This window comes from Pygoscelis adeliae, unplaced genomic scaffold (genome assembly GCF_000699105.1).
Source record: "Pygoscelis adeliae isolate BGI_AS28 unplaced genomic scaffold, ASM69910v1 Scaffold160, whole genome shotgun sequence".
Classification (NCBI taxonomy): domain Eukaryota; kingdom Metazoa; phylum Chordata; class Aves; order Sphenisciformes; family Spheniscidae; genus Pygoscelis; species Pygoscelis adeliae.
In genome coordinates this window covers 10,133,579-10,155,671 of record NW_008824035.1, presented here as the reverse complement: position 1 = coordinate 10,155,671, position 22,093 = coordinate 10,133,579, and positions in this window count along the sequence as shown.

The following is a 22,093-nucleotide window of genomic DNA, read 5'->3' as shown; positions in this document are numbered from 1 at the left end:
AGGCTTGTAGGGTAGTGAAAATAAATTAAATACTCTTGCTTTTCCTCATTTCCTAATCATTTTGTAGCCCTGCTTTGCAACACTGGAAATGCCGACCTCACTTTGGCCACAGTGAAATGAGATGTTAGCGCGGTACCCTGTTGAGATACAAATTTAGGGAGAATCATATTAAATTGAAGATTGGAGCAGGGAGTGTAGGAATGTCACCCATGCATTATCCTTCATGGTAAGAGATGCTAAGTGTGAAGTTTTCATTTCCAAATCAGTCATTCCTCCCACGTGGTTTTGTCCTGGCATTTGCTATCGTCAAATAGCTAGCATCATGCTGGCATGATACTTACTCACTTATGGTTGCCGGTCCAGTTAGTGAACTGTGGTTACTACAGCAGCTGCTAAAGCTCTTTCTGGGCTTGTAACCTGCAGACAAGGGAAACGGACGTATAGCAGCAGCTGCCCCACAAAGATGCTGAAAACTTGGGAAAAAGCAGTAAGAAGCTGGATTTTTAAGCAAAGACGATGAAGACAGATGTAACACTTCCACAGTTTGTTTTACTTAAAATTTATTTTAAATTGGGTGAGGCAGCCTAGGCAGTGGGTGCTTCACTGGATAGAGTCATAGATTTTCTACAAGAAGGATGGCCTTGCCTTAAAGTGCTTCTACTGTAGCTGATACCTCTACCAAACTGTTGAGAGCTGAAGAATTTTAATTGATTTGAGAGAATTGTTCACACTTCTAGATTCATCTGTGGTCCTATTCCATACATTGGGCTAGAGCGTTCAGAAACAGGAGTACACTTAGGAAAGGACAGAAGCTTTAGTAGAAAATCCAGTGGTAGTTGAAGTCTCACTGAAAGGCATTTTTTAACTTCTTATGCTCACAGATATCAAGTTACAACTCTGCAGCATGAGCAGTTGGGGGACGCCAGTAGCATACCAGCATCAGTGTCACAGAACAGAACTAAAGGACATCCTCACCAGCACTGGTTTAGCAGAAGGGGGCTAAGCTCAGTGAGATTGCTCTGCAGTGAACAGCGGTGGTGATCACAGAGGAGTGACTTCAGGTGCTCTGATACGGTCTCTGGAAAAGCCTTTCCAGAGGCTTTTGGAGCCATGTAGGGGGTGTAGGGAGATTCACCTCCTTGGGGCTGACTTTTGCAGCCCGTCTCCCTGGTTTGGGGAATCGTTCCTTTCTGGATTAATACCACTGCCTGCTATCATTGTGACTACAGTGACACTAAAGCTTGAATAATTCTCCATCTGCCATCAGTAGTACTTTTCTAATTAATAGGTTTAATCATTAATGTTCTAAGGAATATATTATAATATTAGCTGTTTAAATATTATTCCAAACTATGCTTTAAAAAAGCCAAGTTTACAGTAATTTAGTAAGATAGCTGCAATGAGGAAGTAAATTTATGTTGTCCTGTACCGATGTTGTTCCATGCTAGGCAGCTTGTACTTAAAAAATAGAAAACAGAATTTGGCATCATAACTAGATTCATTACTGTTAATTTAATGATGATGACAACAGTTACAATGATGATAATTTTATTAAAAGATACTTTGTAGAAAGTGGTCAAACTTTGCCTGAGTTTTGCAGGCATGTGGAAAAGCAGTTAATTGACACCATGGTATTTTATTATTCTCATTATGCTCTCTCACTAAGTAAAACTATCTTTTTGAAACCAGTCTCATTGTTATAGTTTATAAGCAGTTAATAGAAATGAGTTTGAGTGCTATTGCTGTTACTGTTACACTGCAATCTGGAGTTTTTACACAGGCAAAATTCCATGTCCTAGTAAGGACTACGGGCCACCTCAGCTTGGGACACATAGTGTTAGTTAATTCCTTCCTCCTAAACACCGGGGACATTTCCCAGGAGCTCTGATCAAATCCAAAGGCATTTTGTTGTCAAACAACTTGGATCCTAGTTCATTTTTATGGTTATTCACGATCTTAACCAAACAGCTAAATCTTGAACTAGGTGTTTGTCTGTGTGTCTCATTTGAGAGACATTAATAAGTTGGGGCACAGTTAAGATTCCTTGCATGTTTCCGTGCTGGCTGCTGCTTTTTTTTTTTTTTCCGTGAAACACAGCTGGAGGAGAAGGTACCTTTTCTATGATAGATTAATGGTTAAATCATTCACTGAAAGCCTCTCCCAAATTATAGCTTCGTTTCCAAATGTGCTGGATCAAAATGTGTGCCCTCCCAGTAAAAATATTTGTGGAAATTTAGTTGCACACAGTAATATTAAACCCAGTGTATTTTGAAGAAAGGCTACTGAAACAAATGGCTGGCAGTAATGAATTGTTAAGAAACATTGTAAGGAATATAACAATTTTCAGATTACTACTACGCATATTACTTAGAGATTTGGATTCCTCTTTTTGTTTAGAGCATGTCCGCATGTCCCCCTTCAAATGCCCACTTCATGTACTCCAGGTGGAAGTAACTGCTACTAATACAAAGTGCTGTAGCTCAGCTGCTTGCTTAAAGTAAGCCACTAGGAACACACAACTTGAATTTGTCTTTCCCAATAAATACAGAGTTTGGTTTCTCACTGCTGTGCTGATGTTTAAAACTCTGAAAAGCGTGGCTCAGCTACCTGTGAGAATGCTTGCCTTTCCATGACGATTCACTTTACTGGGGTCATGAGGCAGTTTTGTCAGAAAAAAGAGCTTCTCCTGCAGTTCATCTGCCTGACACAAGATGCTCCTTGCCACATCAATGGAAGTGAGCCCTGCTCTCACCTTCTTCTGAACTAGATGGAAACCCTGTCTCTCGAGCCTTCAGCAACTCTCAGGGAAAAAAGCTACACAGTCTATGAATTAAATCCCCCCAAATCTTGTCCTTTTGACAGAACCAGAAGTGGAAGAGATTTCTGCACTCGCATTTCAGAAAGAGCACTGAGATAGATTTTAAATACTTTAAATATTTGGATTAAAACTCTTTACTTTTACCAATGAAGAGTTAAGATTCTTGCTTGCATATTTAATTTGTCCAACATTAAGAGGCAGGAACTGCATGAAAGAGAATGGACTTATTAAAGTTGTCTTTCTTGCTTGCAGGAGAAAACAACACTCAAGTTAGTTTGTACCCAGTAGAGTGCAGAAGAGATAGGCGTTACTGCTGATATCTAAAGCTTTTCTTTTAGCCACATTGAGAACTTCTATTTTGAGCACCGATTCCACAGACCTCTTGTATGTTTGGACATCTGTTTATTCATATTCCCTTACAAACTTAAAACTATGTATCATTCTAAGCTCTTTAGTATAAGTACTGTATCATTATATATACTTTTACAGTAATTGCTACAGCAGGACTTTGGTGCTAAATGGGGCTTCTGGACACTGCCTGTGTTGAAATGATAACAATCATGCTTAAGTTGATAATGGACAGTTGTTAGGATGTTTTGGAAGGGTTTCATCATTATGTACCTGTAAAATGCATTTTAATTGGTTTATATTATAGTGTGACATTTAATGCAAACATTTGTAAGTTTGGTGCATGCAGGTGAGGATATTTCTCTGATAAAGCCCTTGAGAATTTTGTCCTTTCTTTTCTTGCAGACCTTTGGAGCGTTCCAGTGAAGATGTAGATATAATATTCACACGACTGAAAGAAGTGAAAGCTTTTGAGAAATTTCATCCAAACCTTCTTCAGCAAATATGTCTCTGTGGATATTATGAAAATCTGGAAAAAGGAATCACATGTAAGAGAGCTTCATATGATGATCTATTTTATGTAGATAAAATTGGGGGTGAGGCTGGGATTGTCTCTAGGAGATCGATGAGAGAGCACAATCAGTGGGACGGCCATAAAAATGTTTACAGTCATAGTCATGGGGGAAGGCAGGACTAAAGTGCTGCTTGCTCTACAAATACAGTGTGTAGTGAATCTATGGTAACAAGGCACACATTATTGGATTAGAAGCAAGTCATTGCACTTAAGCCTCATTCTTCCCCTGTAAATGTATTATTGATCTCTTTTGTAGGTGCTTTGTGATGTCAGGGGCAAAAGTGTATCACCTAGGCATATCGCTAATAGCGTGTGGCTTGCAGTCACTCTGGATAACACAAGACAGATTTGCTGAGCTGCATACTGCTGTGGGGTGCAACGGCTCTGTGCCTGCTCTGGCAGCCCGTGTGCCAGATGAAGGTGGACAGCTGTGCTTGGTCTATGAAGCTGAGATAGAAATAAGTGGTGGTCCTGTGATGGGAATGTGTGAGTTCGCAGAGCTGTACCAGGGGAATAGCTGATGGAGACCTGTTGTGTTTGGTAGAGTTTCAGGTACCCCTCAGGTAAATCTGGCATGCTTTAGGCACACAGCACTGGGGTTTGCTTAGAGTAATAGGAACTCTGATGCTCTGTAATCGCAGAGCTGAAATGCCTGAACATCAAAGTCCTGCTGTTGCTTCTCAGCCAGCACTCTTACTGAAGTCAATGGGAGCTGTGTCTGCACTGGAAGATTCTGAATTTCAAAGGCACATTGTTCAGAAAGTCTTTTTTGTTTTTTTTTTTTTATTTGTTTGTTTTGTTTATTAACTAAGATAGCAGTAAAAGAGAAGCAAACTGGGGAGAAGAGTGAAGCAATTCTGTGTGCTTTCATTGTTTCTGTAGTGTATCGACGAGTTTACTAAAATATGTGCTTTCCAGTGTCATTGGAAATATTATTGTAATAGTAAGTAAGTAGTCTGATATGGTAAATTCTGTAGTGTCAGCAGTGACTACAGTAGTACAGTAATGTACAGGGAAAATGTTTGTTAATGTTGCTAAACTTAAAGAGATAGCTTTTATTTACAAGATTTCATCTTTCCAGTATTCCGTCAGGGTGATATTGGGACGAACTGGTATGCTGTTCTGACAGGATCACTGGATGTGAAGGTTTCTGATACAAGCAACCACCAGGTAAAATAGATTTTTCATTGAAACCATCCAGTCACTAGTACAAGGAAAGGGTATGACTTATGCTGGGGTAGATAACAATGACATATAGCGTACAGATATTTTGTCTTATCACAAGCATGTTTCTCTGAGTCTCCTTTAGTCTCAGTTGTCCTTTGTCTGTGGAGGCAAATCATGCCATTGATTTCAAGAAAACTGAAATGTAATGCTCTGAAAAGGGGTCTGCATTTTAATATGAAACAAGACGACTCTGTCTTTTCTAATAGTGCCATATGAAGTTAAGCTAAAGATCTAAGAGTTGTTAATTCATTCCCTGGAAATATTTTAATTTAGTCCTTGTTCAGAAAGTTCAAACCAAACCCACCAACAGCGCAGTCTGGTAACAGCATACTGTAGTCTCCACTGCAAGAATGGGGAAGTATTATAGTAATAGCAGAGTATTGGAACTGCTGCCATGTTAGACCAGAAGCCTGGAGGTAATACCTGTTCAGTGTTAAGAAATAGAAGAACGAGTAAAATTCCCCCCAAATTGCAAGCGATTTCTCAGTATCTTGGCACTCCTGGATTTACAAAATTGGGAATTTAGAGTAAATTAAAAAAAAAAAGGATGAGCTATTTCTTCTGGAGAGAGTCTCCCACCCATGTCTTCTAATGCTACGCTGACAAGTCATGCACTTCCTGCTGTGAGCTGAGTCTTCTGGGAAGGCATCATGTCCCGTTCCCTGCTCCCGTGTTTGAGATCTGGGATTGTCCCATCATGTAGCTCAGCATGGGGTTGTGCCGCTGACATGTGACTCATCGTACCTTCACATGAGTGGTATAGCTACCCAGGACCTGAAGTATAACACTACCCCGTTCTCCCACCTTGATTGAATATAGCATGCGTGGGGTGGTGGTGTATTCTTTGCCCACAGTTTGGCTGACTGGGGAAGGTTTCTTGCTCATAGAAGATTGGCAGAAATTGGATTTTTCACTTTTTTGAGCACTGCATCACCAGTGAAATTGGGTCAGAATGCAAGTCAGGGCAGTGTGTGAGCACTGGGTCTTCTTGCTGATGTGAGCACTACTCACATATTATCTTAGTGTGAGCACTACTTCTTACAGTAAAATGATAGATACAAAAGGAACTTCTTTCATATACTTATTTTTAGCAACCTCTTCACTATACTAAATAGAGACTTATTGAGAGTATAAGTAGCCTAATTTGAGCAATTCTCAGCGTGGCCTGGCTGTCATTGGTATTGTCACAATTTGGAACAGTACTGGGCTCTTCTGAGACCCTTTTCTGTGCAGGTCTAAAGCACTCAGGAATATTTTCCGGTGTTTGCCAAAAGATGGCACTACACTGTTGTTAAGGACCAATGCTCTTTACTGAATCAGAAAGAAATATATCCACAAAAGTGTTCTGGATGTGGAAGTTAAATTAAGAATCTGTTTGGAGTGTTGATTTGTTCCATTAGATGGAGGATGGAACATTTCAGCCTTTTAAGAAATCTAATGTAAATATTTTTTTCAGCTTATTCAGGTTCACTGCATTTTCCTGCCAATAGGAAACTACAGAACTACAATTCATGTAGTTCTAGTTCTAGAAATTATATTCTGCAGTAATTTCTTAACCTCGTGTTTCCTTCTCACAGGAACAATGAACTGAATTCTTACCACTGCCTAGTTGCCATAGGATACAGCCTCACTGCCAAAAGGACAGCAGCTTGTGCATTTACCATTCCAGTGCTGGATAAGTTTGGTGGTTGGGGACTCCTAAATAGTATTTGAGTCCAGTGTTTTCTCTGGTTTTGCTCCAGCTTGGTGTTTATACCATGTCCCTCCTTGTCCATGCTTGGTCTCCTGCTCCTTGTTCTGCCTTTAGCTCCTGGGTGCCCTGTTCCAGTCTTGCCTGTACTTCCTTGTTGGTATAGTGCTAGTCATTCTTGAGCTTGAAGTACTTGCTAGCACTCCCTGCCTACTGTGCTCGCTACAAACCCAGATGATGGAGGAAATACAGTGTATGTCCATAGGCGGGCAGCCCTGACAGACTCAGTTGTCAGCTTTGCGCTCCCAGCTGGGAATGGATGACCGGTGCTTAAGATGTAGGGATGCTTGTAACCTACCCTGGAGCACATTTTCCAATAACAGCACCCAGGAGCCAAAGCTTCCTTTGCAAAGTCATAGCAATGATTAATTGCTCTGCTGTTACTGTTATACCATAAATGGCACTAATGCTAATGAGAAACTTCCAGCAGAGCAGAAGAGATACAGAAATTTACCTGAGTTTACAAGTTTCGAAGTTTGTAGTCTCATGTGAAAGTACAGAAGGACTATGCCATCTTTTCTAGGAAGAGAGAAGCTAACTTTGTACTTAGGTTCCTATTGGTTAAAAAGCCTTTAGACATGACTATTAATCTTTTAATACTTAAGATGAGCAGGAGGTTGTACTAGATGATCTCCTGAGTTTTCTTGCAGCTTGAATTATCCTATGATTATACGATGATGCCTACAGTGTTAATGTAAACATGGAAAATCAATTCTCTTGATTAAAAATATATTAGTCCCACTTTTACTAGGTGTTTATCTGTCTACCTGGGGAACTTAAATTTCAGCAGCCTGGGAATAAATGCGTTGTGTAGCAGCCTCCATGTGCTAACTCTTTATGCAGTCACCTTTGGTGTTTGGTAGCTTTCTCCCATTAAAAGTGCGGTAAGTTATTGTGCACTTGGTGCTTACTAAGAATGTCTTAATGGCCTTTGCTCCTACAGAGGCATGTAGTTACATGTCTTGCACTAGAAATTATATCTAAATGCGCTGATGGATCAAGACTTCAGTGTAGCTAGTGAAGTGTTAATTCATAGACATTCTTGCTGCACATGAGCTTACTCATATGGACACCTGTGGTTTCTCACAGAAGATGTTAGTAATACTGATTAGGACTAAGTTGAGAATTCGTATAAACAGAAATATTAACATTACCTATTATTTGCTATTATGATAAGAGGAAGCACTCCATGTACTGATTTAAACGTTTTAATAAAGACAAACACATATTTAGGATCTCATAGATAAAGCCTCGCTTTCAACTTGGTTTGGAAAAATCCTTTCTGACTGCTTGCAAAACTGTATTGTGTCACAAGAGGGCAGTGTTAGAATATATAACAAACTGAGTACAGGCACTATTTAAAATTAAAATGGCTAATCTGAAAACCGTATTCAACTATTCACAATATACCTGTTTTAAAGAGTTTGACCAGAGCAGATTTCTCTGTTACCATTAGTTCTGTTTCACTGAGGTGGTAAAATATGCTAGCTGCTGCTGATCATGGTCGTAATTTCATTTGCCGTTGAAATGGGACAATACAGAGTTCTGACAGGATTACCCATCCAGAGTGGGTAATCTGTGGCTGGTCTGCTTTCTATACACATTATTTATGAATATTCTGGCTATTCAACAATCAAGAAGAGACTGAAGAGGACTTTTTTTTTTTAAAGGTAAAAATGTCACACTATGAATTGCAGAGGTCAGTGCAATGAACTGTTTTGGTCTTGCCTCAACTTGTTTGTAACAAATGACCTGATAAATATTGTACTTAAAAACAGAAAATGCAGCCTGTTTAGAATCTATCAGAAAGAGGTCTTTGCCCTCAGTTATGAACATATTCTGAATTTAATTTTTATTTGGCACTGTTACCTACCCAGTGTTACAACCAAGGTATACAGTAATAAAAGTTCCTCTTAGAGATATTCCTAGTTTGGTGTTGTCTTAAAAATACTGCTGACTGCCTTGTGTATGTTTAATTTTTGAACTCTATTTTAAAAATGAACAGGTTCTGAAGAATGACTGTTGGTAATGTCTCAGAATAAAGCTGGGAATAAATGCATTATGACAAAAGCATCAGTGTGACATCTTTGCCAGATTCTGCAGCATTGTGTTTTACTGAATTAGATTCAGAGCCTTTTACCCCAAATGATTAAGGTTTATATTCCTATCTGATAAAATGGGAAGGAATGAAGAGAAGAAAGACAAAGACCAAATAGCAATTTGATCTGCAGTTTTGCTGTAGTCTGCCAGCTGAATCATAGTGTGCAGTGGGAGCTATTGCTAGTTTATCTTGCCTGTGTTTTGGTGGATTTTTTTTAAGCTGATCAGATTTTAAAAACAGACCAAACTGAACACAGGGCATTGACTTTACAAATAATTAGCCTTTTTTAGAAAAGCTTTGAAGGAGTAGCTGTGGGTGTTTGGGTGGTACGTCAGTGTCAGTTGTAGGAAGGTGCAGAGGGCTGGGAATCAAAAGCCAAATAAGTTAGTGGGGTTGTTGAGAAGAATAAGAATGGCTGTGAAGAAAGAGGTTCAGATGTCCACGTAAGAAAGGGAAGAATTTCCTGACTGTTTGAAACTGAGGACAAAGGAGGTATGTGATAAGATGTAGTGGAAACAAGGAACGGGATTTAAACGGGACAGTCCCTGCAATACTGCTTTCTGCATGTAAATGCCATTTTGTATGCATGTAAATAGCCATTACGTATTTTGGAGATAACCTATATGAAGTCTTGACATAGGTTTGTACTGTAGTCTGCAGTGTAGTATAAATATGCCCAAGCTACCTTTAAATTATTTTGTTTGAGCATGAGAACTGCTCTACCTATTGTAACACAGAGATTGGCTGGACTAATGTACTCAGCTGAGAAGCAGCGTGTGTTGGCCCATGCTGAGCTCCACCGTGTCATGGTTGTCCTAATTTTGGTTTTGAACTTAGCTTATTGAAAGTTAATATAGAAAAATCATTTCAATTCCGTCTGCCAGGTAACCTAGCAAAAAGTCCAAGATGTTGCAGGTAGCTTTTAGAGGATCAGATAGAAAGGTACGGAAATAATGAATGTTATTACAGTACTATTAATCTGATCTGTAAATATTTTAATTAGGAGCTAGAAGAGAAGTTGGGCACAGTCTTTCTAGAAGCGCAATGCTTCCTTTAAGAAATCTCCTTGTCTTGTGTAAAAAGGATGCCCTAACATATGTTGGCAAACTGCAATTCCAGTGTGGGAAGATATTTCTATGTTATCTTTAAAAGTAGTTTGATAAGGATTTCCTATCTGAATGGCTGAAACATACTCCAGTAGAGGTAATGGACCGGGAAAATTACTTCATAGAATAGATAGTTTACTTTCATGGTTTCTCTGTTATAAAAGGAAATTTTTGCTGAGGACAAACTGAACTGTGTCGAAGTAATAATAAGCAAACTTTTCAAAATGCCAGCTTTTGCACATCTCCAATTAAACATGGAGATGGTATGGAGTCCTGGAGGGACACAGGTGCAGAGGTGAGTTAAAGGTACAAGGTGTGGGAAAATGATGAAATTAAAAACAAACTAGCTACATCAACTCCCTTATAAACTCAAAATACTGAATAAACTAAAATTTCAAAGAAAAGTGCCCAATTCCTTTCAACCTAGCACTTGTAATTTTTTTTCCTGTTTTCTTCATTTCTCTTTCAGACACCATGGTTTTGTTTACACACAGTACAAAAATTCTGTTTGCCAGGTTGGAAAATAGAAAGTGTCACAAGTCAGGGAGGAGCATGCAGGGATGTGCCTTGTGATGGTGGGGGAGGGAATAAGGCAGAGCCTTGTTTCTGATTCTCATCCATTCCATAGAATGGTCTTACAAATTCATTAATGTTTAGATTGATGCGGGGGAGGTTTAACAACTCTTTCACTGCATGTGTCTCACCTGCCAGTGAGAATCAGTGAAACTGGATACACAAACAGCCTCTGATTTGAACGCTACCATTTTATAGTGTGTTCAGAGGACAGGTAGCAATGGAAACAATCTCATCTTTTTAAGTCTTTAATACTGCCTTTTAAATAGCTGTGTGAATTTTAGCTGGTTACCAGCAGCTAGAACCCCCTGCTGCTTCTGGGATTGCAGAGGGGAACAGCAAACTGAGTTTTGAGCTGCCAGCAATCCTCCTGAAGTCTACACTGAACAGCAGGAGATTCTTGAGTGTAAGGTTAACAGGCATAATAGGAAATGCACACCTGATTCCCCAGGAGGCTGGAGATGTACAAACAAGGGGCAGCAAGAAAATGGGGCTCTGAAGTCTTGAAGAAGACAGATAGGCTTGCTCCCCAGCTGGCTGTGAAACTGCATCTCTATGGAGAGCAATGATGGCTGAGGCAAAAAACTGAAAGAACTTTCACTTGATAGAAGCCTGGACTTTTCTTTAATGAACGTAGATAGGACCATTCCAGCTCCTTGACTTAAAACCCCACAATGTTAATTTATTTCTCAGGCTGAACAGCTGCCTGATCAGAAGTTATCTTAGAAAGTGGTTCCTTAACCAACACCTTTCCTTTTCTCCTCTTCTCTATTCTGTCTTTGAAGGTACATTATTTAGGGTTGTAAAGAATCAAAAAAAGTGAAGCGTTTTAAAGGAGTTTATTTTTTTGGAGGGAGGGAAGGGAGTGAGAAAGAAGTTGGAAGATGTAAATATTGCTTATGATCCACCTAATGGAAAAGTTTCTTTTTCTGCCAGGCTATTTGGTTATTCTACCCTAAACAGAGATCTTTTATGTGAACTTTCTAAATAAAGTTGAGAATAATGTATTGGAGACGTAGAGATCAAATTTTGTGTGAGCAGTAGGCACATTTTCTTTGTAGCTCCCTTGAGCTGAGTGAGTATGGTAGCATGCATATAGTGTTTGACCTCTGAAAGGTAAACGTGTTAAGGCAGAACTTCAGTGTCTAGCCTGTATTATAGGCTGTTTGTAGAGACTTCTATTTAGGTGCCTAGGTGCTCATTTCCAAATACTTTTTCTTTTAAACAGTGTCTGTTCATATTTGCCTTCCTTGAAAATTTATTTCTAACAATTGGTAAATTCTTCCTAGAACTTTTCTAAGACATAATTGATTTTGGTTTCTTGAATGCATAATTTTATATGGTAATATCTGTGCAAAAGCAATTTGCTATGGTTCAGGGAACTGGACTATTATGGGCATTTGTCTTTGTAATGCAATTACAAAGCTACTAACTTGATCTTAATAACATTTGCCTAGTACCACTTATTAGATGCATGAAAGGAAAACAATGCAATTTTAAACATAGAAAATGATGCTGAAATATGGTCATGCATCTCTCCTGGATTATAAGCCCCAAGGATGTAATGGATGAGATGGCAAAATTTTCTGCTTTTATTTTTGTAGACATTTCATGATTCCTACATTTTAGAATTAAACTCTATATTTCTAATGTTGTATCAAGTAAAATTAGCATGTGTTTTTGTATCTTTATGTGTATTTGTCTGTGTGCACGTATGATTTCCTTACTAAAGTGCAGTTTGTATCAGTTTAAATTTTTAATGTTCTTGCTATTTTTTTTTTTAATTACTCAAAAGACAGTCAGTTAAGGCCCAACTTAGAAAGAGACATACGTAAGTGTTCAGCTTCAAGCCTGTGCTCAGGAACATAGCAACTTGTAAGCCTAAAATACAACATGTATCTAAAGATCTTGATTCAGTAAGTTATTTAATTTTAAGTACTCTAATTTTTTGTCTGCAGTAGCTCATAATTTATATTAGAGTTATTACAGAGGAGTTCCTGGCCAAGGGGGATTGATTTAGACATCTTTCCATCACATGAATGGCATGTGCTCACATAGACTCTTTTGAAGTGGACTTCACTGCATGTTTGGGACCATCCTGAATACTCTATTCCAGGTTGTTTTGGACTTTTAATAGTTTTCTTGAAATCCCTGACTTATGTGAGAAGAATTTATTTTTTTTTTTAGTCTGGTACTTAATTGGCAGGCATCCATTAACAATTGAGAGATTTAGTGGCATTTTCAACAGAAAGGCCAAGAGTTGATTAAACTGTACGACTGCATTGCGCACAGACCTTGTACAATAGAGAAAAGCATTATAAATACAAGAGGATATTATAATTGAAAGTTACATTTACTGAGAAAACATAACAGTCAAATTTTCTTTCTGATGAGGGTAGCCTATATAGGGCAGAAATTTATATTCCAAGATTGCATTTCTGATGCTAGTTATCTTCTGATCACCTCTGACATTTCTGAAGGATCTCATCATCACAACAGTCTTTAGAGGTAGGTGAACAGAGGTCAAAACTTTCTTCCAAAGGTGAAGGTGACTCTTGTGTTCTCTGCTTTGCAGACAGAAATGTCTAATTCAACTGATGATCATAGAAAATAGAAGTCCTACTTGCTTCCACATTGAGGTTTCCTGTGTTGTTAATCAGCATATTGATTTTTTTGTTGGCAGTTTTAATTAATTTTCTTTTAAAGCAAATTGCTGAAGAATCTTAAGGCAGTGCTACTAGCAAATGTGACATAAAGACTCTTAAAACATCCTGGAATATTTAATATGTGTCCTTCTATTTTTAATTCAAAGGATGCTGTGACAATATGCACTCTGGGAATAGGAACTGCTTTTGGAGAGTCCATTCTGGATAACACTCCTCGCCATGCTACCATCGTTACCAGAGAATATAGCGAGCTCCTTCGAATTGAGCAGAAGGACTTTAAAGCACTTTGGGAGGTAAATTCAGATTTATTTGCAGTTTATGCAGAAAAAAGTGATTTAACCTTTTAAGTGTTTGTAATGAAATATAAGCACATTTATGCCATAAGCAAAGTAATAATTCTTTTACATTAGTTTGGACAAAAAGAAAAGTCTTTTTACTTCTTTTTAGTGCGTCATATTCTGCATGATTAGATACTCCTGTATTTCTTTCCTGCGGGCTTCTTCTAATGACATAACTTAGGTGAAATTTCTGGTGGAATGTATTTATATACTGCAGGTGTTGCTTTCTTAGCCTTAAACTTGCTTTTATTGCCAGCATTTATGAGGAGAGTCTGTCCTTAATATACTGATATTTTAAATTATTCTCCTTTACTCCTGTCTCATCAGCAGCTGTAAGGGGTTTAGAATTTGCAGATGGATCAAGATCACTTAAAAATTAAGTTACTGATTACTGTGAATTCCCTTAAAACTTTCCTTTGTGGAGAACGTACTGCTGAGGTTCTTCATTCTATAATCTGTGTGTACTTGGTATCCATGTTGAGGTGGCTTCATTAACATGTTACTGTGCTAAGTTACTGAACTTCAATCAGTTTGCATTTTTGTAAGCGTTACACCTGATTTGAAAAGTGTTCTAGGAATTGGAAGGCATCCTGTTGGCCTGGCCTACACTATTGCCATTTTGTACTGCCAGCTTGTTTTAAATGATGACTGTACAAATTTAGGTGTTGTGTAGAGCTGTCAGATGGTGTGACAGTGTCCTAAAGTTGCAGATCTAGGGACACTATATTTAAGAAATAGATGCTGGTCATAGCATTTTAGTTCAGCGTCACTCCTAAGTGCAGACAGATGGGGTTTTTTTGGCTTTCTCTTTTCCTGAGAAAGAGCAGTATTATACTCCAAATAATTGTAAGGGTATCAGAAAGAAAATCAAATCCACAACTAGCTACACTGACCGAGGAAACAGCACTAATACCACCTGCCTGCAAATACTTCGCCTTGAGCATAGTTAATGGCGCAGCATGACCAAGGCATGAAAGACCAATGTGTGAATGAAATGTGCTTGCCATTAATGCTCTGACAATATCAGATTTCATTCTTCGAATTGCATAGCCATAATTTGTACTGGTTTTTTGGCAATGTTTACAGCTAAAATAAAATGCTCATAAAGTCTCATAGCAAATTTGAAGAATTTCACAATGCAATATTTTTCTGCAGGTCATGCTTTTTTCTCTACAGGAGTTGCATTATAGTTTTAGACCCTGGCATTAAAGGATTAAATATGCCAGTGGTCTCATCTGTTTTAACATATGCTACACTTGCCAGTGGTCAGAAACTTTAATGTAGATAGTACTTTACAAGCTCATGATGGAGGAGAATAAATCGAATTGTAGGTTTCTCAAGTAACTTTTTTTTTTTAAATTCACTTTTAATTGGTATAAGCAGAGTCATTTCTGCTATGTATATGACTTTCCTGCTAAGCATTCAGAGATTGTTGGTTTCCTATCAGAAATATTGGGGGAGTGGAAGTTAAGTTCCCTTCTTAAAAAAATTTTTGAACCTTAAAGCATATTTAAAGTTGTTTTAAAAAAAAACCACCAATGTCATTTGCTCTTTAATCACTAATAAAATGTTGTTTCTAACAATTTTGCTGATTTTGATGAGTTGTTTGGTGATAGATAATTTTGGAAAAGGTCATGTGTGTTGAAAGTATGGGGAGCTATCATAGGGAGCCTTAGCACACATCTTGTATATTACAATTTTTATGAAATTGTGTAGTAGAGCATGTCACAGATGCTGCAGGTGTCAGTCACAGACCACAGTCTAGCTTTGTGATGCTTCTTTGCCTTTTGTGCAGTTTTACAGTGAACTTTTCATTTATCATGCTTTCTTTCAAGGAGGCTGTGTGCTCTTAGTGAGTGGAAAATTATGCCACGAAATACAGCTTTGCTGGTTAGTCTGAGGTAGAATTAAGTTGCTCATTTTTTCCAAGGCAATATTTGTTTCTTTGCTATCTACTAATCCCAAAGCCTACATAAACTGCAGCTAAAGTATGATATACAGAGTATGTTCAAAACAGACAGAAAATTATTTAAGAAAATTCTTCCAAATATACTAGCAATAGCAGCAGTATATTATTATTATTATTATTATTATTATTATTATTATTATTATTAAAGTAAATACTTTTCTTCAGGGAAACTTTTTGTTATGTTATGGATGCTGTGTTGTTCTGTCTACCTTATCCTAAGATTCATGTATCTTTGCTGTAACAAAGACCATATGAGGAAATGGTTATTGATACAGTGACGTGCCATTCAGATAATTTTTTTATTTGTTTTTAATGAAATGGATCGCAGATATTTATTATCAGTGGTGCTGTGGGAAAAATGGGAAAGGGCAACAATGTCAGTGTCATTACAATCCAAATGTGGTAAAAACTAAAATCTAGTGCATACAAATTTTAACTCTCCAGATAATGAGAATTTAATTCCAGAAAGAAGTAGTTTCTCCATTAAAAAAAAGTTGAATAATTCCAAAATAATATAATAGTGTAGTTTAAGAACAACCTAAATAAACTGTAGAGTTGAAATTCTTAAAATGGTTACTGCTTTTATGAATGTAGGTTTTTTATGATTAATAATAGAAGTGCAAAAAAAATATTTTATATATGATTAAGTTTTTTGTTTGCGTTTTTTTTTCCCCATGAAATTTAATTTTGAGGAAATTTACTTTTTTCCGTCTTTTGAGGGAAAGAACAAATGAAAACTCTCTGTTAGCTGATTAACGATTTTTGGCATACAGAGCATAGACATTCCAAGACTGCCGTTTTTAATATTCTTTTTTATTTTTAGGTTGTGAATATAATCTTCTAAAATGAACCAGTATAAATTGATTCAGTATTGACTTCAATTTATTGTGCAACTAATCTGAAATGGACTAAAAGCTATGAACTACCTTGATAGTAAAAATTTGTTAACACTGAAACCTATTGATGAAGTTCATGTTTGCAAAAAATGTTTTTCTACCACAAATCTATGCAGTTCTTTGAAAGACAAATAAATACCCATTTATACTGCTTATGAAACTTTTAGTATAAATCCTAAAACTAGATTTTGAGAAAGATATAATACCTACCTATTTTAGTTATTTCTAAGTTTAGAAAGCATTTTCAGAATTTCTATAACTTCATATTATGAATTTACAGATTTTTCTGAGTTTTGTTTAAATTGAAAAGTAACTTTTCCTGTATTAGCTGTATTGCTCTAAGAAACAATTGTATTGATAGAATGTTTCACAGACCAGATGTGGCTTATTAACATATTTAATGCACAACATACAGCAAAGTGTATTAATTTCTTTGAGTGCAATTACAATTGGGTCTATACCTGAAAGAAAGAGATTGCTACTTCTAAAGAGACTTTTTTATCACTATTCTGTCAGTCTTACAATTTTAAATACTCTTTGAGGAAAAGATAGGATATTCTTTATCAAAAATATAATAAGACTCCTTCTATAATATACAGAACCACATATTCAATCAACCCTTTAAATACAGAAAGGTTTTCTGTGACCTCCATTTTTAACAGTCAGGGAATGCTGGTCAAAACAAATGGTCACGATATTGTCCTGATAACAACAATTACCAGTTAAAATGGCCTAGTGTTTTCTGTAATGACTATATCTGTTGAAGTAGCATCCTGTTCGGGAACATCTGTTGAACTTCTAAGCTTACTCATCCTTGGACACTTGTTTTCTATCAGTGGCTGCTATAGCAGATTGGAGATGATGAAATCTCTGCTTAGGTTCTCACACAGCTGAACGCTGTTCCCTGATGAAGAAGCTGTAGGAGATTATGGGAATCACTGGTGACATGCCTTTTGTGCACTGATTGCCCTGGCCTTCATCTCTGAAGAGCACTAACAAACATGAAAAAAGTTATTAATCACTGTTATAACACTGTAGACTTCCAAGATGCTCTATTAATCTGTAGGAAGAAGTACTCTGTGTTGATAAGAATTTGCTTTCCCTCTTTAGCATCAATGAGTTAGTGCAGTGCTCGCTACCTTGCCCAAAAAACTGTTTCAAAGCACAAAGGAAAATACATCCAAAAATAAACATGAAAGCAGAAGGCCACACACGAGGAGCTCTGGTCATGCACATCCTGTTGGGTCACTGGCTTGCTCCACCCCTAATAGTTGGATTCTTTTAAACCAAGTAGGAGTGAAATGAATGTATTTGAGCAGTGTTATCATTACAGAAGTTCTCTGTACTTCATCCTCAAGCTTTGTCCTTTCATGCAGTTGCAAACCAATTCATACCCAGACAGGAAGGGAGTGAATCTGCTGAGAGGTGACTTATTTTTAGAGGTCTTTCCTACCACAGGGAATTACTCAGCCTTCCTTGGATAACATACAAATAACCAATTTCCTTTTGTGTGGAATAAGATTAGGTTAGAAGTTACTGAACATGCCTTGAGAAACATTTGATCTTGAGTAAATGGAGAACAGCTATTACTTCGGTATGCAGTAACTTTGGAGAGAGGGAGTCTTGGCCCCTATAAGGTCAGATTGAATATTTTAATTCTTTTTTATTCATATTCAGCAGCACTTACACATCTTGTAGTCTGATAAACAGTAGTGTAACTTGCTTCCTGCTTTTGCCCATCTGATGATAATTCAGTAGCCCTCAGCAGACTTCACTGCTCCGAAGTGATAGCTTTGGGAGAAGCAGCTTTCTTACCGTCTTTGTTTTCTGAACACTGTGAATGTTAGTTTTTAATGAGCTAGTTTAGAAACAGATCCTCTGTCAGAACAGGAAAAATTTTACATACAGTTTCAATGGAATGCTGTGTAGGAAATACACGTATGAAATGGCATGCTGACTTAAATGTTGTAGCACTGTTCAGTGAGATTTCTGAATAAGGCTTAAGTTAATCAGAATTGAGACCACAGCTCTCAGTGCATTTGCGTGTAATAGCGGTTTGTCTTTTTAAGGTATATCTAATCATATCCCTTATATCGAGGTATAATATAATCTTATGCCTCATGTGTCAGAATTATGGCAGTAGGAATTACGAAGGCACTGTAAAAATACATTAATGAAAATGAACATGTAAGGATTTTTATTTGTTTTATCCATTTGACCATGCTGTAAGTACATTATTTGTTGAAGTATGTTACTGAATCTCATGTAGGTGTTTTGTAGTGTAATGCAGTAGGCAGCATTTCAGAGAGGCAGCCTTTTCCTTGCCTTAGGCTGCTGGAAAATATGTTACATTGTTCCTTGAGAATGTTCTTGCTTCTTTCTCTGGTAGACTCCGGAATACTTCAACGTGTTTAAGGAGTATTAGGAATCTCATGTAAATGTCAGTACTTTCTAATGCACCTTCTCACCAATGAGTATTCCATACCAGAAATTCTTTCCAGTTCATATAAGTGAGAGATTAAATTTGATCTGAGAAATGAAATATTGGGAGGGGGGAATCAAACAAAAAATCAGATTCATGTCCAGCCCCTAAACTATCAGCTTGATTTATGGTATACTGTTCCGCCATTTTATTGCCCAGTAATCAATTGCAGAAGTCTTTGCTCTGATGTACTGATTTCCCATAGGCCAACATAGTAGAGGTATAAAACTATAGTTAATAAAATACAGAATATTTAGTTTTGCAGGATGGATGATCATGTGATTTAAAATAGTGAAGTGCTTGGAGACCCACAAAAGTATAAAAAGGTGGTCATGGAACACTCAGCTGTCTTTACCCGCTTCATGTCACACTCTCCATTGACTGCTCAAACTCTACCTTGATGATTTGTCTCTCTAATGGGGTTTTATTTGAGGAGTGTAAAAGTGATCAAATTGTAGTAGCCTGCATTTGCAATGTAGCTGGAACACCGTGTTCACCAACCTCTCAAATAGCCATCTTGTCAGAATAAGGTAGAACTATTCCATGTTATCAGATACAGAATACAACACAGAAGGAAGACGTGGAAGGACCCCAGTGTATGGAATCTGTTGCCTTATGCTGTCTGCAAATCTTCAGCTGATGACCAATTCAAATTTGTATGCAAAGAAACAGAGCTAGTGTGAGAGACGTTGAAAAATGAAGTGATGACAGGCAAGCAGGAGATTTTTTTGCTAGAGTAACACATGGAAGGAGGAGGAATATAAAAAGTCCTCCTCCCCTCCCCAGCTTTAGAATACGACAGTAAACACAGAATTGGCAAGATGTGAGCAAAGCTTTGAAAGTAACTAACATCCCACCTTCATACCTTCTGTGTTAATACTGATAAAGCATGCAAGTGAGTAGCAGGGAAAGATTCCAAAATTGTGAAGTGTCAGATTGCACTCCCAGTTTTGCTGGTGTGAATTGAGCATATTTCAAGTAAATACAGTACAATTGCTTTGCTACACATGGAGCTAAGTGGGAGCAGAGTCTGGCCTTTAGTGCTGCTGCTATACTGGTTTTGACCATCCTTGTAATATGCCTTTAGGGTTTTTTTTCTCTTGTTTTGCTTTGTCAAACATTGCTAATTTTAATGAGTGATGCTGTGTCTGGTAGAGCGGATTTAAATGAGTATGGAATGGCATTCTATCTTCAGTAGCCAGACTTACATCAGAACAAGCCACATGTTTGTCAGCATAGCAACACAGTGACTGCTGCTTTCATTCAGGTGTATTAATCACTTCATGTTTTAAGAAATGGATGCAGATTTTGTGAACACTGCTTATGACAGCGTATCTCCTAAGGTAACCTTCCTGGCCATTGGCAGTAGAGAAACATATCTAGGAATTAATCTAGATTTTTCACTTCAGTAACACAGCTTTCCTCTTGGCGTGATATGTACTGATAGAAGTGTACAAGTCCTTTGATAGAGTCTTGCTATGATGTGTTCTTTTCTAAATAACGGCATTATGACCAAAAAGTTCATAATCAATAAGTATCCACTCTGTTTCAGATAATTTGCTGTGCCATTATGTATGATAGTCAGTATTGTCAATGAGGCACAATTTCTGCAGAAGATCAAGGGATCCAGTTAGTTTTAACTCTGTGAGTTTCCCTTTCTTTGTTGTTATCATTGGTTCAAGGCGACAGATGCAGGCACTTCAGACATCCCTTAAGCGACTGAAAAGATTGAAAAATAACAAGCTGATTGGAAAGGCCTGATCCTTGTCTCTCTGCAATGAACTTGCCTCATGCATGTTCTTGTATGTCATCTCTACAATCAGTTTTCACCTCAGCCTCCCTGTTTATTATGAATCTATTTCAATAGCAACGTTTTGTGACTGTGTCACTGATCACCATGTGGAGATGGAATAAGGCTTTGTAGGCCTGATTTCTCTTAAACCATACTAGCATGTCATTTCTCTTAGGTGCAATTCTGTATCACTGTGGTAATTCCCATCAGCTTGAAGCCCCTGTTGAATCCTATTATATCAGACACGGTGCAAAAATATATTGTCATTCCTATTTACAACCCTTGTAAATGTTTATATGTTTATTAGCACTTCAAAGAGTCTTAAATTATATTGCAGAAAGCTTGACTTATTTGAGATTCCTTCATGGATAAAAAGAAATAGAAACATCCAGCGAGCATGTCAGTCTCCCTGTTAAATAATGCCTTTATTGGTTTTCTCATATTTTATCATGGTTAGAGGTAAAGTTGAAAAATATGAATTCATCGGTTTTCAAGAAAAGAAATTATTTTGATTAATTCCTAAAATATTTAAATTACAGAAGAACATCTGACAAGCTGAAATGTATACACTTAAAGTCTGCAGATGTTTTTGAGGCTGCTATTTTTCTTTGAAGATTTACTGCCAAACTTGCACTTTCTATAATCAGCTTTTTTATTAGCAAAGAAAATGCTTTTCATCCTCAGCAGATTGTATTATTAAATGTGGTATCTCTAAGCATGATATGCCAAATGGCAAAAACATATATTGCAAAACACAACTGGGAGCCTACGAATCTCATTTCAGGGAGCAAATTTCAGGTCTTTCATTTGTTCATTTTTATTAGGTAAAAATGTCTTTCAGAAGAATCATAAGATTTGAAGCTTATAAAATAGTTTCTGGCTTTTTCCCCAATTGTACATTTTAACTATCAAATATGTGTCTCATTCTCATCTGTCTCAGAGAGAAAACATGCATAACACAATTATGTCTTTGTAGATATGTGTGTGTGTGTGTGTATAATCTGCTATCTATCTAATATGTATTGTGTGTGTATATTACTACATTAAATTCATATTTGCCTTGTCAAACTTCTGTGTCAAATTGCCTGGAGCTTTGGTTCTAACTGCATTTGTGGTTGGCCCTGTCCTTTCCTGCCTTAGAATGGATACCAAAGTGATCAACTGCATAAGGTTTGCTTACACTTTTAAACTTTTGGATTTGACACAGACTGTCTGTTCCTTACCTCAACCATGGGGTCATACATGGATGAGGTTATTTTGGAGATTGACCCTTTCTGACCTTCTGGGCAGTGTTATCTCAATCCTTGGTTTCTTTTCAGATGAGTTGTGCTTTTTCTTCCTCACACAAAAGGTTGACTATTATTACTGGTTCCTCCAGGTTCTTGAGAAAATTAGTAAACCCTTAGAAGCTTCCTTTTAGCAATGAGTTTTTGTTGCTTTACAGCAGTGGATA